We start from the raw sequence: 19,829 nt of genomic DNA, 5'->3' as shown, positions 1-19,829 counted from the left end.
TTGAATTATTGGGTTGTTTAGTATTTACATACATAGAATGTCATCTGAATATTAGATTTATAAGATTACGCATCGTAAATCGTTTCTATATTATACTATCTTCAGGTATCATCTGCTTTTCTTATTGAACAGTTCTCTTGTTACGTTCATACGGATGATATGGGCACTTGACGCTCGACTGGACTTGAAGGTGACTTTTTCATTAACAAGGCCTTTTTTTTTCATTTTTGTGTTTTTACCAATTTTCAACCCTTTAAATGTAAATAATTTAATTAAATCAACTTGTCCATAATATCATATAATGTCCTGTTATATTTTCATATTTTATCATTGCTTGATAATGACTAGAGAAGCCTAGTCGAAACGTCGCTCAGTAATAAGCAGTAATTGTATTCTATAGAATTGTGACCTGTATACTCCAGTTCAATTACTAAATGCCATTGAAACAGAATATCATATTTATTGTATTGGACGTTAAATCTTTAATAAACAACATCAACATCGACTGGACTGCTCTTGAGTTCCCGTCATGACAGGTGCTGAGAACATTTTTAGATTTTTCAAGACCGTTTTTCTACCTTTGAATTATGCAGATAATTTGCAATGTCTTATAAAGAAATCTGTTGATGATTCACAAATCGTGAGAAGTTATTGCCAATTACACATGTACGTGTGATATTGTTTCATTGGCACCCAATATGAGACTTGGCGTCAGAAATTTACACCTGTATATCAAGTCGTAATTAAACACATTAATATTTAAACAACATCACTAATTACATCACATTATTTAATGGCATGAAAACAATGGTCTGAGTTATCCACGTTTGTTTTTTGGGGTTTTTTTTTTCATCATCCGGACTGACAATACGAAACATCAATCAGCTAGACGTCCTATTTTAACTTGACTTCATTATGATGAAGGGAGAAGATGACTCGCCCTCTCTTCTCACGTCAACAAAATTTATATACATGAACTTTTTTTATGTTTTTACCATTTCTTATAACTGTTTCATATATAAATAATCTTAATTAAATCAGTCTTTAACATCCAGTACCAAATATTATGGACAGGTTGATTTTTTAAAAAATTCATTAATAAAATAAAGAGATAAAAATAAAACATAAAAACGTTCGTGTATGTAAAAATGCCAATTTAGAACATGGTGTTGTAATTCGGCCCCCCCCCCCCCCGCCCTGTCTGTGATGCAGGACGGAGGGAGTGACAAGGTTGGTTGGCTGTCTAGTCGTTCGGATGGGACGAAAAACCGAGGTTCCATGTACACATTGGCGTACACGTAAAAGATCCCTTGACAGTTGGAATTCGATATAAGAGTAAGCCGTAGTGCCGCTGTCCGGGCAAAATTTCCCTCATAGCACACTGTATGACGTATGCCTGTCTTCATTAGCTCAGTTCGGAGCAGAACAGTAGGACGTTAAACCCATTTCATTTCATTTGCAATTCGCCGTCGTTAGAAGAGCGGACAGGTTATCTTCTCACTTAGTCGATGACTTCATTACAAGAAAGTGTCGATCTATAGTTATCAATGATTGTCTATGTTTAATTACCTGTAATTAATGGGATGTCATCACTAATTAGCAGGTTAATTAACGACTGACACTAGAACAATACCTAATAATTATTGATACCTTTCAAGCTCCCTTCCACACTTCAAGGTGATTGGTAAATAGGGTTGACGGTAACGGTAGTGATAGGCAGTTACATGTATTCGTTGATTTATCAACACAATGTGAACGCCTTAAATGGGAAGTGGTATTTGGTGTTCTAGACGTCTTGCATAGTCTGCATTGTACGCGTATAGCTAAATGGAACAATATGTCTAGGTGTGTATTATACAAACGAAACCGAATGGTCGAGAAAGTTCCTCCTGATGTTCCGGCGCGGTCAAGGAAAAGTATTGCAAACAGTGACCGATAACGAAATATGTATTATATATATATGCATATTCATTTAAATGATTTCGTAAACAATTGACAAAATTATGGATAACAACGGTCTTGCTATTCGCCGACAATGGCATTTTTTTGTCAATTTCGCTTATCAATAATTTTTTTTTAATTTTTTATGAAATTAATTAAATATTGTATATTATGTAGAATATCTATATATATATATATAAGATATCGTTCCTTTTTGCGATAATTTGGGCGATATTGACAATAAAACGATCTGGTCGGTTCTTGTCGCTGATTAGTAGTCACCATCAAAATATATGGATCTGTTTTTAAGATTTATATCAGAAAGGCACGGGTCTCCATGCATATAATAACACAATTACATGTTATTACTCTATATTCCAATACCGATACAAATACCGAAACGTCGAGTGTATCAAATTAGCTGCTGGTCGTCGACTCCTTGAAATCATCCTAACCAACAAGGAGTCGGTCTATTCACATCACTTTAACCAACAAGGGGTGTGTGTATGTCAATAAGGGGCTGTCAGGGTAGTTTTAGCCAACTATTGACCAATTTACAAGTCCTTATAGAATACAGTAGTTAGTAATTGACCCCAGGTCAACAACACTTAATTTAGTTTAATTTTTACTAATCAACTTGTTCAATAAGATGTATTGTGAGAACAGGTTGTCAGTTTGTTTGTGTTACCTGTCATTGGGGGTTGTATGACAACCACGTTTTCTTCCTCTGTCAATATCAACCCCTGTCTTTCCCTTTATTCCAATAGCTTCATCTAATAAGGGTTTTAAATTAAATAGGGGTCTTGCTATTCTGTGAAAATTGGGTTAACGAAGTCCGGCATCTGTCATGCTGTTTGCTATGAGAGAAATATTTGCCTGTGAGCGGCGCTATGGCCTACGTTGCCTTTGAAGTTCAGAGGATCTTTAACGTCTACAATGATATACACGGGACCACGGTTTACTTGCCACCCGAAGGACTTGACACTTTTTCTCCCCCTCTCTCCTGTCAGTAGAATTACTCGGACAACATCGAGGTCGAACCTGTGGCCTTTTGGTTAACGAGCCAGTGTCTTACTCACTGAGTCACAATAGCTCTAATAAGTCAAGATAGCTAACAATTTGTAACATCGTTTATGTACTTTTTGGATCAGGAACTGATTGCTAACCGCTACTCACCTTCTTCTTCTTGAGGTAATGCTCTTCGAAAAAGCCTAACGATCCGTCAATTCAAGTCCGATTGATATGGAAATTGGCATGCTTCTCTTTGAACAATTCTGCATCAATTTGGTGAATACGATTTTTGAATTTCATCCAACAACATGGTCAGTTTCTGGTCCATAGCACGATCGTACTTGTTCAATCGGAATCGAAAACTATATTTTTGTATTCTGGTATACGGTATTTACAATTCTTCAACATTTTCTTCTTTTTTTAGTGTAAAATATAAAAAAAAACGTCTTCGGTATTCGCTTTCGTGAAATTTTCCATAGCTTATGTTAGTCTTTCTTTTTCTGAATATGTTTCCCATTCATATCTACAATTTAAAAAATAGCAAATCGCTTTGTCACCAAGTCTGTAGTAATTCTACTATCAATCTGATCATTGCAAATATGTCGTCTATTCACTAATTAATTCTTCTCTTAAATCTCAAAGATAAATATTGTTGTTTTATTCAAATCACAAAAGATAATTGCGGTTCGACTCTTTTTTCATGCAAATCTAAACATGTTATTTTGTCGTATATTTGAGATGAATTGTACAGATGCTATGCAAATTACATTGATTATTCTAGAACGTGACATCAAAGAGATGCTTCATTGATGCTCGGGTAATAATACTCTTGTTAGAACATGTAGTTATTACCTGTATTTACCTGTAATTAAGTTAATTAACTGTCCAGGTAAAGGTGATGATTGTTCCGGATGAACAATGGCCACCGTATCGTGTTATACCATTAGGCTAACTATATGTAGACCTATACAACCAGTAATAATATTATCACAAAAAAGACAATACTTGAAAGGCTTAATTAACATGACGATTATCATCCGTGAATTCGAGAGGATTGAGGTTGCTGGTGACGGGGGATGGAGGTAGCGTCGTTCCCATCTGCTTTGAATTCTTACCCCCCCCCCCTCCTTTGTCCTATTATTGTAATGTAAATGCATGTAAATATGTATGGGTACATGCACTATCAATTTTCACAGGACATTTAGGTTTCTAGCCCCATCCGAACAACTAGACAAGCTTGTCTTGTCACTCTCGCAAACAATAGCTTTCACTAGCAGGAGCACGGCTTGAAAAACATAGAGCTTAACTTGAAACTTGGAGATTCACACCAAAAAATCCGTTTTAACGCAGCATGTATGTGCATGATAAGAAGGCTTATTGAATAGCGCTGTGTCATTTCCTTTCAAGACGAATGTATATATGTTTTACGATCTTCTTTTTTTATTACCTATCATCAAAAATAATATTCATTTATATTTTAATTAATGATCTACATATCGGGAACATCAATGTATGTATTTTCTTTTTTTCGGATCACATCAACCGATTTCTTTATGTTTATGTCGAAACAAAAGAAGAATAAATCAACGGGATACATCATTTCATGGAAATATTTCAAAGTGCCGAAAAAACGTCGCCCATGTTCGCCTCATTCACAACAAAGACTTATGATTAACCCTCGAAAAGAAAATAACCGCGGATAAAGAAAACTCGAGTTAATAATAAACTATGATGAGTGTAAAGGGCTACTTGTTTATGACACTTACATCCAATTAATCTCTCAAACCAGATTAACTGCGGAGTAATAGTATTCGGGAGTATTCATTGAACAAGAAATTGTTATTATAAGTTACACAATGGAAATCGGCTGTATATCCGAAAAAGAATTAAGGGATATTCTGTTAAAATGAAAATAGTTATTGGAAGCCACATTAGATACTGATTGTGTATTTGAAACAGATTAAATGTGAACAAGGGGGACGTCTTTGAAATGAAAATTGTTATTGGAGGCTACAAAAGATTAAATAAGAATAAGGGAGAAGTCTTTGAAAGAATATTGTTATTTTAAGTAATACAATAGAAATCGGTTGGATATCGTCATTTGTATTGTTGAGTAACATCATCAATATATGTTAGCGGTAGAAGATCAAAGGGTTTGTTTATATATCATCTTTACTTAATGACGTATAATACCTGTAATCTGATACAGGTGCTACTAGATACACCTGGGCTCAGACCCCTGCCGTGAAAAGAAGGTACCGCGGAACCCCCTACTATTGGTGATAATAACGACACGAACAATGTCTTTAAGAAAACAGATAACCTGGTTAACAGTTCACAAAACATTCTCAGACTCAAGAATTTACTCAACTTTCAATCACTGTTTATAAGAAATATCTTTGATCAAGAAACACAAAACTTTGCGAAACACAAAACAAAACTTTGCACATAGCTTCTTATTGACGTATTTGGTACATTAAAACATCAAGGGTTTTAATAAAGGGCTATACTTTAGTTAAAATAAGGCTAAGAATTTTGAAAAAAAACTATGCCATGTGAACCTGGGGGACTGACAATAATTAAGAAAGTGAGTCGCCCGTTAGCTTTTTCGTCGGACCCTTTCATAACGATCGGGGAGCCACGATGGTTCGTTGAGTATAGCACTGGCTTATTTACCAAGAGGTCCCGTTGTTGAAAGAGAAAGTGCCTCGATATTTTGCAACGTGTTTTATCGGATGGTACGAAAGAGAAAGAGAGCGAGAGAGAGAGATATGGGGTTTAACTTCCACTCGACATAAAGCAGGTAATTTCGGGACTAACACATGGTCCAATTTTATTTAAATAACTCGCTTGCGCATAGGAGTCTTTAGAAGTAGGGGGAAACCGTAGGACCCGGAGAAAACCCACGAGGTTGGACAGGCGACCCTACTCCTTGTCACGTACAACCGGGGAAGTGCACGTAAAGGAATCTCGACAATTTCAATTTAATGAAGAGTAAGCGGAAATTCCTGCACTTTCAAAATTTCCTTCACAGCAAACTACACGTCTTCTTTAGCATGGTCGGTAAAGAAAAGTAGCACGCTAAACCCCATTTCATTTCATTTCAATACGATCGAATGAAGTGTACATTGGTAATCTATGTTCCAATTTTTAAATAATTAGAATTCATTGAAATTCGATTCTGGCAGAATAATTGAACTACCGGAGAGGTAGATATTTTAAATATATTTAATCATGTAGCCAAATAAGCCATATGTAAATCCTATCCAAATGTGTGATAAAGTCTACGATCGCTGCACCACTTCCCCCACGTATGTAAATAAAGTGCAACGCCCTGTATGTAATCTCAATGTGCATATATATTGTACCTATCTTTTATCTTCAGCCAAACTAAAATCAATCGAATATTTGATCGTAGGTTTGATGTTGGCACGGCAACCCTTAGTGACATTATATATGTGACCCGGTAGGTCCTAATCTCAATATATAGTTTTGCATCAAATGGATATGAAAGATTTAAAGTCGCTCTTTTATACACCAACTAGGGTAATGAAATTATTTTCGCCCCATCCTACGGATTAGACACTCACTTTGTCCGCCCTGCACCATATAAGGAGTTAACCAGTTTTGAAGAACGGTGGTGGGGGTGGGGGCAGTGTTTCGTCCCACTCGAAACTGTTCCTTGCTAGACTCCCTGTCCTGCACCACAGACATTGGGAAATCGGTCTGGAAGATCACGAGAAACTTTCTCGACCAACACAGGAGGCGAACCCATGACTCTTGGATTGTTACCCAGGGCTTACTCATTGAGTCACCGTTTCTTCTTCATCTTTTATTTGTGTTTAATGTCCGCTTCCACCGAGGGTAATATCGCAAACAAGTTGTCTTATTTTATAATGTTCAGCGCACATGTAGGGATCTGCCCTGTGGTGCGAAAAAACGGAGTACCCGGAGTAAACCCACGAGGTTGCGACAGCCACATACGCTCACACCAGGGATCGAAACCACGACCGCAAGCCAGAGGTTATCGGTCAGATAGAGCTTTAAGTGCGACACTCTTGACCACAAGTTCCCCCCACCCCCCACCCCCCACCCACACACCTCCCCTTCCCCGAGTCATCGTGCCCCCAATAAGACAGTGACAAATGGGTGCCGTAAATCATACGAGTAGCTCGGTTCTCAGGTGATAATTCTGTGACCTGACCAACTCCAATCACATACTCTTCAAATATATTCTGCACCAAATATCTCTTGTATTCTTTTATTCTTTCACTCATTCACCTCTACTCCCACGACAGTAAACGACATAAACTTTCTGTCTTTGATCTGCGATAATCACAATAATCCCACTCCTGACACCTGTATGGACCATGCCGTGAACATACCTGGGTAATTAATCCAGCTAAAACACGCTCATGATAAAAATGGCGCCGTGTTCATAGCTCTCCAAATTTATGATACATAGCATAGTAACACCGCCATTGTTATTTTTACCTTTTTATATTTTTAGAAGATTAACTGTGACTCAATAAATTTGTTTTGATATCAGTTTTCTCACACCCATATTTTAGCTATGATTAACTCGTAAAAATATGAATAATAGTAAAAGTAGATAAAACATAATTATCGTAAATAAACCCTCATTATCTTACAATATAATAAGACCATTTGTTTTGAGTCTTTGGTGTCAAATATGTTATTAGAAACTTTTATTATGTTATACTACCGATTTGTGACAGTAAATATAAAAAAAAATCAAGTAAAATAAATAACAATAAATACAATCATTTAATTTTATCTTTTCATATAATAAACCTATTTGTTGAATCCTTGGCGTGAAAACCTATTTGTTCAAGCCTCAGTGTGGAATGTGTTTATATATAATTTTATTACCGTATCATATCTTAAATAGTTTTCTGTTTTCTAACTGATCTTAATCTCGTCCTGAAATACCTCGAAAACACAAAACTACTATTGAGCCACTTGAGTCAAATCGGGGAACTTTGTTTATCAGAGAGAGAGAGAGAGAGGGGGGGATAGGGGGGAGCGACGGGGGAATAACACCCTGTCAAATAAAATCGGTACTTACAGGACTAACGTATGATATATCGTTTGCGGATATGGGGTTGGGTCCTCGACACTTTAATCCAAGACCCCCGATGATCCGAAGTACACGCGTTAGACCACCCAGCCATCCAAACCTCGAGTTTAAAACAGATCTGGTGCGGGGGGCGGGAGTAGGTGGATGGCCGAATCGTTAGCGTATGTGCGTTGTATCATAAGGTCTGTCATTGAGTCAACTGGCGCGGTTTCGACGTTGCACGTGACATGGAAGAGGATTGCCTGTCTAACCTCGTGGACTTTCTCCGGGTCCTCCGGTTTCCTCCCACTGTTAAAGACTCCTATGCGCAAGGTAATTGTTGAAATAAAATCTCTCTCACTCTCTCGGCGTTTTTGTCTACTCTTTATCGAATCCAGATAGCTCATTATTTTTAAACATTCATACCGGAGTTTTGCAAAAGATAAGAAGCACCTGGGTCCACTGATATTTTCAGATTATTTTGCAAATGCGAAAACATTTGTGTCTGAAAATGAAATTATCTGGAGAAGAATTAATTATATAATAATTAAAACTAGATCTTGATTTTTCCCAACATCGTATAATTCTTGTTTAACACAATGGAGTCAAGCTGTTTCTTAATATAACCAATAGTCCTTCAAGGACACTTGTTCAATTATTTAATCATCGGCACGCATGTCTAGATGCAAACTAGATCTATTGTAAAGATCCCTTGATGACCACAAGAAACGATATTGTATAACGCTGCACAATATTGCGGCTTAATATATAGTCTGCCAACTTCACACGGGGCCTACCGAGTGGCTGAAAGATCCCCCTAGGAATCCCTGTTGCGCCATCGGGTCTCTGGAGTCGCCTTACTATGGTAATCGCCATCATATTAGTTCGCGTCAGTTAAAGCGGATTGTTGGGACGAGACGGGAGTTTTGGACAGCCCCGGTGGTCAACACAATAACACCATTGACCAAATCTACAAGTTGGCCCGCTGAGAATGATTAAGTAAATTAGACCTTATATTAATTATTAGCATTGTTACCTGGCATATATAGGCGTTCTAATAGCAAGCAGACTATCTAATTTATCAACGTCTAAATACCGCTAAATACATTACATTCTCTTTGACAGGTAGAAAGGCTATAAAATAATTATGCTACGTGCTATTATGTCCCTTTCTACCCAAAAAATAGATAGTGCCTAAACATCGATGTGACATGTTTTTGCCAATTCATCTTCACCTGTCACTTGGCATTATGAAAAACTGATTATGACACCAAATTTAACATTAATCTGTCGTTTTTAATGTCTTTGTTTCCTTGTTGGTCAGTTGGGTGTCAAAGTGGCAAAATACGTTCACACCAAAGCTTGAGACTTGATTGTGCAAAACCTAATGAAACTACCAAAACTTAATGAAACGACCAAAACTAATGAAAATACCGGTGAAACTACCAAAACATGGTGAAAGTACCAAAACCTAGTCAAAATACCAGTGAAACTACCAAAACCCAGTGAAAATTCCAGTGAAAATAGTCAAAATCGAAAACCTAGTGCAAATACAAAACCTAGCCAAAATACCAAAAAACATTTCCCTAAACTGTCTTTTATTTCTCCTTATCTATATAATAGATAAACCAAGAAAGGTCTACAAAAATGAAATAAAATGGCGTTAAACGTCTTAGTTTTCTCCGGCAAAGTGGCTAATGAAGACGGTCCTACTCCATGAAATATCGGTAACTGTTTTATAATAAGCCTAGCTGAGACATAAAATTGTTAGGTGTTGTCTTTTTTATCACACATTTTTTTTATATTAAAATTATCATCCATTTTGGCGGAAAAAAAATCGAAAGCCAGTGTGAGCCCTGGTGAGATGTGCTATGGGTGAATTCGTGACGGACAGCGGCGTTTCCGTCTATTCTTCATCGAATTCCAATTGTCAAGGATTCTTTTACGTGCACACCAATGAGTACAAGGTAGACCTTGTTTGTTTTTGCCCCCCCCCCCCACGAATGACTTGAGAGGGAGAGTGAGGAGGAAATGGAGTTGTTTAACGTCCACTCGAACCAAACTGGGTCATTTCGAGACTAACATACGGTTTAATTTTATATCAGTGGGGAGAAACCGAAGGAGACCCACGAGATTGGACAGGCGATCCTACTTGAATTAATGACAGACCCGATGATGTAACGCGCACGCGTTAACCAACCCCACCCCACCCAACCACCTACATAATGAGAGACTATAATTCGTCATTGTACACAACAGTGAAGGGAAATCCTTACCTTAACATTCTAATAGGCAGTCCAAACCTGTTCAATGTGTTACAAGCCTTATTTTCAGTTATATGCCAAAATTCTGTCAAACTGTTTTACTAGTGTGAATTAAGACAGCAATATTGCTATCTCTACGAATTGATTTGGAGATGTTTTCAAACGTGTTTAGGTTGTCATGAGCGCCGCGCTGAAAAATCTTAGGTATTGGGCTTTCGAGGATTCTTGACCAGTTTTCCCACAGATTGCTGTTTGGTCTTTTTGTTAGAATAATATCGCATTAAAAACCAGACACTATTTACCGTTCCAAACTAAATTGCAATTACCTGTTTTAAATCCGTTTAAATCTGGTGCATTCAAGTTTTAATTAGATATACTAAAGATGGGTTTATCATATTATCAGTTACCGGTATTTAGTTGCATTAGTGATCAATCGTATTGGGAAGGTTTTCTGGAGCTTTATGAGCAATGCTTGGAATTAAGAACACACGTCGTGAAGCTCCGCATTGAATGCAAGGCACCAAGTGGAGTAGCGCTCAGTGAGACGTCGGGATTAGAGGCAATATTAACTGGTTTAAATTTTGCTCTTTTTTGTTGAGTTGTGTTATTTAGCTAAACTGATCAGGTTTGACATGTGAATAAAATTAGGAAATATTACCTACCGTTTGTAAACGGATCAGAGAGGAATTTGGGACTTACGATCTCAGTCGCTTTATTCTCGCGCACAGGGGTATATGGGGATAAGTAACTCGCTATTCAGGTGTCACGTCCGTGTATTTGCATTAGGAACAAACATGTACATGTATTTTGAATATCTGGTATGAAATCTGAGACCAGTCGAGCTGATGTGACTACATAAATACAACGGCTTGTTCAAATAATCCAGGTAAATGCACGCTGCTTTTTGACGGATGATACCGATCCTGACTCGGGGTGTTTGACGAATGATCTTAATATAAAGTTGCCTGTCTCTCGTGTCGTTGGAGTTGGATTGAAAACAGGAGATTTTTTAATATTTGTGTTTTTCTTTGGATTAAATCAACAGTGCGTGAAATATTTGTAATAATACCTGTACAAGATATCAAAGACAATTACGGGTAAATATTTGATCAGGTATGATATAGTGAATGTGGTTAAGGTAATATTTCATATGATTATATGTTGACTTTTACTTACTTGTAATTCGAGATTAGACAGCTTCCAGATATGAGTCACTTGGTGGACCGTAGCGGTTTTGTTTTTTAAATGAAAAGACATGAAACGGGGTTTAACGTTCTACCCTTAATAACGGGCGTACGCCATACACTGCGCTACAGCCTACTCTCATATCGAATTCCAACTACCAAGGGTTCTTTTACGTGCACACAAACGTGAACATGGGACCTCGTTTTTTATTCCAAACGAAGGACTGCACCACTGACTAGGTTTTTTAAAAGAACATTTCGAGAATTCTAATTTTTTTAGTAGCTAAGGACCAAACATGTGACAGACATTCCCTCTTTTCAATAAAGAAAATGAAATGTGGTTTAACTGTTTACTTTTTCTGAACCAACCGGGATAATGACGACGAACACATACAATGTCATGTGCTACGATGGACATTTTGCCCGGACAGTGGTATTTCTGCTTACTCTGCATCCCGCTCCAACATATCAATATAATTCCTTTAGCGAAGTTATTGGAACCATGTTGATATTAAACCCATGGAAATTCAACTTTTGGCTTCGCTTACATTTCGATCCCTGCATTGGCCGAGAAAGTTCATCGGGATTTTCCGGCGTGGTTTCCCCTTGTCAGTGGTGCGGGGCGGAGGGTCTGACAAGGACAGCTGTCTAGTCGTTCGGATGGGACGAAAAACCGAGGTCCCGTGTATTCATTGGCGTGCACGTAAAATATCCCCTGGCAGTTGGGATTCGATATAAGAGTAGGCCATAGTGCCGCTGCCCGGGCAAAATTTCCCTCAGCCCAGTTCGGAGAAGAACATTAGGACGTTAGACCCCATTTAATTTCACTTCTACGCTTACACTCCATGATCGTCCATTTGTGTGTCTACTAATGATAAATAGGAAGTTCCGAATAGAAGTAAACCGTTGTTATAAATTTGGAGTTAACGAATGGGGTTTAACGTCTCATTAACATAATACTTCGAGACTAACACACGATTAATTTTGTTTACCTGTGCATAAAAATAGAGGTGTGAATTTTGTCCTGGTGGCGACATACCCCCCTCTCTTCATCAAATTCCAAATGTTTACACCGGTGGATAGCGGGTTTCCTTCCCATTCTAACTACTAGGCAAATTGTTCTTGTTAGCCCCACAGGCGCTACCCAAATCAAGTGGAAATCCAGTGAGTATATTAACTGGTTTAGGAAGCGATGTCATGATAATGTCACTTGCACTTTAACTGCTTTAAATAAAATAAATTATGTGTATTTTCTACGAAACTATTCGATTCATTCGGTGTATAAATATTGTCTAAGAATCGCGTCATAACAAAACCTATGCACCGCCGTATTCTTCCACCAGAATATAGTGCATTACAATAATTAATCACAACGGGTGGTCTGATCGAAACTTGATGAATATTTTGACTTTCGACTTCCATATTAAGCCCTGTTTTACATGGTTGTTATCGTAGCGGTATTGACCAGTTGGTTCTTAGCAAGAAAAATAATCCTCTATGTATTTGGCGGCGAGGATCAAAGTTAGTCTTTTTATTGTTCAAATAAACTAATAACGGGACTGTAATTATGTTGAAATATGGTTGTATTGTATCGTGAGATCATCTATATTTGATTAAGATATTTATTCAACAGTCAATTTCTCTTATTTTTCTGTCGGCTTTTGATTGCTTAGGCTTTGTTCACGGCTACAAGATCAGCAATGTCGGAGATAATTGCAATATAGAGTGCGTATTGGATGGGGTGGGGCTGTCAGCGACAATTTTTAAGCCAATAAAGACATAATTTGCAAATTATTGGATGCTGGGGGGGGGGCGCTGAAGATGATTAAGCGTACACATTGGCGTGCACCCAAAAGATCCCTTGGCAGTTGGAATTCTATATAAGAGTTTGCCGCAGCTCCTCTGTCCGGGTACAATTTCCCTCATAGCACATTGTATGGCGTATGCCCGTCTTCATTAACCCAGTTCGGCGCAGAACAGTAGGACGTTAAACCCCATTTCATTTCGCGTACTCTTCCAAAACACCTCATAACACTTCCCAGCTTTGGTAAAGATCTCATTACTAATAATGTCCATTGTACCTGAAATATACCCACGCACCTTTTATTCTGTGATTGGCGGTTTGTTGCACTTTAAATTCCGGATGATTAAAGATATTAAAACGTCCCAGAGGGGTTGGATTAGGTCGCTTGGTTAGGAATTAATTTAAAATTATTGAAAATAGAAAATGAGAAAAGATAATTTACTATGGATTAATTAAACAGCGATTGATTTTTCTTTCTTTAATCTTCACCCTCGGCGACTTTCAAGCTTATTATCATTAAAACAATCTAGCCTGCTGGACAACAGAGGCGGTCATTCAGGTCGCGGATATGAGAGAGTGGTCACGGAATATCTTGACCCCCGGTCAATCTCTACTGATGAATTAATTGGCCGGGTGAAAGTATCAATTGTTGTGAATTATTATCTGAATATAACAGAAGAATATTTCTTTAATTGATAATCTGGTCTCTTGGGAAAAAGATCTGCGATTGAGAATATACTTTTACGATAAAAGCGAAAGTACAATGTACATCTAACACGTGACACACATGGAATATCCATTAGGTAGATGTTTATTTCTGATGACGTTTCGATGAGGATTCTCTCGTCTTTATCAAGCCGAAAATTTCTTCTCAGTAACTTGTATTCCATATAATTGTGCAAAAAACTAGATGATGAAAAGGAAATATGTTGAAAATGTCAGCAAAATTACTTCATTCTGAAGTTATCGTCTATTGCAAAACAGTTTAGTCACGATTGCCATTGCTGCCATTGGTATGATAAAAAAAACAATGTCTCGATTATCAATTTTTAAATTAAATCATTAACTGCCAATCGTATTTAGTTCCGTTGAAAAGGAACTTGGAAAGTAAATAAATGTCTAATTAATGATATAGTATGTAACATTTGAGGCCAAACTAAAGATCGGCTCTTGAATAATGCATCTTTAACAAGAAACATTCTCGACCAACACCGGGATCCCACCCTTCAACACCTGGTTATCGCGCCTTAGTCACCGAGTCACCGTGACCCATTATACCCGCTCTTAAATGAATCGAAATTATCATAATTTTTATATGCAAGGAATTCGCCTTCTTTCGAATTTTCCATCTTACAGCTTTGCATATATATATTTTTTATGCCATTGTCCTAAAAAATATTCTTTGACTAAACAATACTTATGTATCATTCTAAGGCCAGGGATGAAGGGAACGGGAGCTGTTTCGTTTTAAATAATTCTTAAATGCTGTACATGCTAGTAGACAGAATACATCAGAATTTTAGTGGTTCTGAGAGAATATCTTTACTTCTCGTTGATTAGATATGGGTGTCCAGCGATGGTTGGCGCGAATCCTGCAGACATAGTCTTGTGAACATAATTAATTCCATACATCACAATAGATGCAAGATTCTTAATCTAAATTACTTGTCGTAAAATCTCATTTCCACAAAATCTTATCTTAATGAACTTGAAGATGACTTGTGAGGGGATTAGTTTTAACGTTTACAATAGATTTAACTTTAAACATCTGCGATATTTGGTCAATACACCATCTCGTGCGGTTGTCGCGTTCTCGCCGTAATATATCATTTAAGGATGGTGTTTATTGCTTATTCCAGATTAGGGGTTAAGCTGTGTGGGAGATATGAACCCTAATTTGTATTGCTTGGTATTTAATAAAATGATAAATGATAATTCGTTGCTAAGAAATGGTGTAGAAATATTCGTTTCGGATTATGTAACGCATTCCATATTTTGAACGAAACCTTTGCATATGGCCGCCATATAGATTAGGCATATCCTTTGATATGTGTCTACATAGATAAGACATATCTATATTGAAGTAGTTATTATATTTGTTTGGAGGATAATCTTCGACGAGCCTCTCAAGAAATTCTTTTATCATTATGACATAAATTGTTATGATTTTATTGGGTGTGTTTTAGTAGACGGTCTATATCCTCGCCATTAGAATATTGACTGTAGGCCTATAATATAAACTTAGCTAATCACCATAAATTATTAAACATTCTGTTATTGAGATTAGCCTCTCAAGAACGAAGAAACTCGTTTAGATAAATTATGTGTTTGTATTTTGGTAATATGGATTTTTATTGACTTTGATATAATTTAATATCATTTAATTATCAAATAGTAAAAGAGAAACTTAAAATTATGGATAACTCAACTCATGATTTTCGGCTAGTGAAATGAAATGAAAAGAAATGTGGTTTAACGTCTAACTTTTCGCCATATCCGAAAGACGCTTCAATTTTCTAGTTGATGGACGCCGCTTCCGTAGCTTTTTTTTTTTCAAATTAAAAAAATGACAATTTTGATTATAACGTCATCAATTATGCAAATGAGTCGGGTGGGGATATAGATAATTTAAATCTTCACATCATGCTGAATAATTGATTCAACGGATGAGCTGGGATATCTCGTTTAGTTTCAGAGATACAGGTGAACTAAAAGGATTTACGCATTACCTAAAATACACCAAACTACTCGTTTCAAGGGTTAATCAATGTAATCCTCAATAATTACTCCCTGATAACATAGATGTTATTTCCCAATTAACCCTTTAACATTTACATGTTTAACGTAATATTAGTGCATGAATTAACTTCTGTAAAAACGAACGATAACGACGTCTTCCATCAGTAGTCAGGATAATTGGGCGTTCAATATGATAACGTTCATTTGTCGTTAGTAGATCAAAGTGCCGCTGATGAGAGATTAACCGAGATTAGCACCTTTAGGATTATTACCCGTCTTCATCAGTGGTGTAGATTATCCTATCAGTGTTTGGCTTTATCGATGATGGTTGGGATATTATTGTTATTGATAACTTTGATAATTTGAACAACTTCTAAAGAACCGTCAATCATCTGTGTAGCTGGAACACTCACGGGTAAATATGTATGGCTAGTTAGCTATAGGGCCAAGTCTGCTGGGGAGCCACGGTGGCTCAGCGAGTAAGGTGCTGTCTCATTAAGCAAACGGTCCAAGTTTGATGCCAGTGTTGACTGAGAGAGTTCCTCCGGATTTTCTAGCATGGTTTCCATCTTGTTAACGATGTAGGTCGAGGGATCTGGTAAAGAACAGTGTCTAGTGATTCGGTGGGACGTGCACGTAAAAGAACCCTAGACAGACGGAATTCGATAAAGAGTGGCCGAAAAGCTTGCCGTCACAGCAAATATTCATCCCATGATCATATCGGACTTTTCGAAAAATTACAATTCGTTATTATTTAGAATTTATCTGATAATTTTTTATTCTCAAATCTCACCATTTCACGATAGAACAGATCTTGTTGCTCAGTCTTTTCTATTTTTTAAAAAATACAATATCGTTTTAAAAAACATAGAAACGATCTTTGTTGGCTATTTCGAGTAGTTAAACATTGTTGATTTATATTCACTTAAGAGAGGGGGTGGGCTTTTTTATAAGAGAATCTAGGGAGGAGAAGTATTCTAGATTATTATAACACTTTATATTCTGGTCCTTTTAACAATATTCATCATTCTTTTCTTGACAACAGAAACTTTCATGAATAACATATTTTTTTTCGACTAAAAGGAAAGTTGTTTACTAGGAAGATATTTCAATCAGATAGCTTTCCACTTGACTTAAGATAAATATTAAAAAATATAATTTCATTTCCATAATCCACTTTTCTTGAAATTGGTACAAACAGGATTTTGACGTTAATCTTAAATTTTTGAATGAGATAAATTTAGTTGAGTACATAACGTATTGACATTAAGACATCGACGTGCCGATCATTATGTCTGAATAGGTAATCTAGTAGACATGTCTTTCTATATCCGATGACCTCTGAGTCTCTTTTTCTAAATCCATTTTCTATATCAAATATGACACGATTTAAGATCGTTATTTGCAGTGCCAAAAGCTAAATTAGAAGATTTTATTCATAAATAAATCTATATGTCTATTGTATATAATCTGCTTAAGGGCTCAGGATAACGAATATGATTAAAAACGAAAGTAGACAATGGCGTCTTATGAATGAGACATATATTAACAATGAATATAATTCAGATTATAGATAAAATATCAATAAAAACGATCAGATGACTGGGATTTTAAATATTTTATTTACAATGTAGATATATCACATATATGTAAATCTAATTATTTCACGACCGACGCTTCGTATCATAAAATATAATAGAAATCAAATGGGGTTTAACATCCTACTTTTTGACTAGGTATTATAGAACGGAGGAAAAGTTCAGACTCCGCAGTAAAGAGCGCCTTAAAAACTAAATCGGTTTATTTCACCAGCAGCGCGGAAGAGTGCGGTGACTCAGTTAGTAAGGCACAGACTTATTGGCCAAGTGATTCCGAATTCGATCTAAAATGCTGGCTGAGGCAGTTCCTCGGGATTTTCCAGAATGGTTAGCCCTTATCAGTGGTGCAAGGCCGGGGTTGGGGGTGGGGGTTGTAGCACATACAATGAAATGAAATGAAATAGGGGTTTAACGTCCTAATGTTCTGCTCCAATTGGGCTAATGAAGACGGGCAGTGTACTATGAGCGAAATCTTGCACGGACAGCGGCACTACGGCCTACTCTTATATCGAATTCCAACTGTCAATGGATCTTTTACGTGCACGCCAGTGTGTACACTGGACCTCGGTTTTTCGTCCCATCCGAACGACTAGTCAGGCCTTGCGTCCTGAAACCACGCCAGAAAAATCCCGATGAACTTTCTCGATCGAACTCGCGACCTCCAGGTTAGCGATCCAGCGTCTTACCCACTTAGCCACCGTGGCTCCCGCTCAAACAAAGGTCCCGTGTACACTTTGGCGTGCATATAACAGAACCCCTGAAAGTTCGAATTTGAAATAAAAGTAGGGCTTTGCATCACTGTCCAGGCAGAATAAAAATTCTCTCATGGCGTATGCCCGTCTTAATTAGCCGGAAGGAGCAGAAAAGTACGACCTAAAATAAAAACCATTTCATTTGGACATGCGCGTCGTGACATTAAATATACTAGGACGCAGGAAAAGCTCAGAGCCTGAATTTAAAGAGCTCCTTAAACTAAGAGACAAAATAATGTATGCAAATCTGGTATATTCAATACTGACATTAAGTAGCCTACGAGGATATTTATTTGTCTCGATTCGGTTTTTGTGGGCACCAAAATTTAAAAGGCGACAATCAAGCAACAGGAACATAATGGAACAATTAAGATTTATAGCGCTCAGTAAATTAAGTAAATAATTTATGAAATCCTGCCAGTGTTAATGTTAATGATCAGAGATATTTACACGATTTTCTCGGGCACCAAACTTAAAGAGAACAAGAGTGTACGCGATACAAATCTCTTCATTCCTAACTTATTCAAAATCTTGAAGCCGTTAAAATTTAAAGAGGGGAATAAATTGAATAAATAGTTTATGACAATCTGAGAGAATGAATAGTTATATTTAGTAGATGGCGACGTATTTTATGTATGGATGTCTGGATGCTGACGTTGAAATGATGATTAATTAATCTGAAGAGCTACAATCTCGAATAATTCACATTCTGTTAAATAGATAATAAAAGATGTCATGACATGAAAGTTCTCGTATGAAAATGACAGCCATTTTAAAACTAACAACAAACATACTAATAATTTTACGTCACAAGCCTCCCCATCTCGGACACCCAAACTAAAAATATATACTAAGATCATTTTACGTCACAAAGCCTCCCCATCTCGGACACCCAAACTAAAAACATACTAAGATCATATTACGCCACAAAACTCTCCATCTCGGACACTCTCTGAAAACCCAAGCGATATGCAGTAATATCTAACATAGCTTTGTCTATATTTTATTTCAAATCCCAAATTTAATTCAAACTTCTTGAATCTCTTCTTACGTGACAAAACTCTCCATCTGAAAACCCAAGCGATATGCAGTAATATCTGGCATAGCTTTGTCTATAGTTTATTTCAAATCCCAAATTTAATTAAAATTTCTTAAATCTGTTCTTATAATCGTTATATTCCATTTATAAACTTTTGGTTTAAATCCCCAATTTAATTCAGTATTCTTATGTCTCCCGAACTCTAGTTATACAAGTTACACTCCCTTTATAATATCTAAAATCCCTGATTTATCTCAGAATTCTCAATATTCTGGGATTCATCTTAACGGAGTTATATTTCAAAACTAATATTGACCGTGTGAAAAAATACCTGATCAAAGACAAAACAATAGTTTATAATTACAGATTCTACATAAGTAGATTTTAAATATAGGGATCGGAACTATGTGTATATAA

This window comes from Patella vulgata, chromosome 8, assembly GCF_932274485.2.
Source record: "Patella vulgata chromosome 8, xgPatVulg1.2, whole genome shotgun sequence".
NCBI classification, from domain to species: domain Eukaryota; kingdom Metazoa; phylum Mollusca; class Gastropoda; family Patellidae; genus Patella; species Patella vulgata.
The sequence above is the reverse complement of the archived record's forward strand: the minus strand, read 5'-3'. Positions refer to the sequence as shown.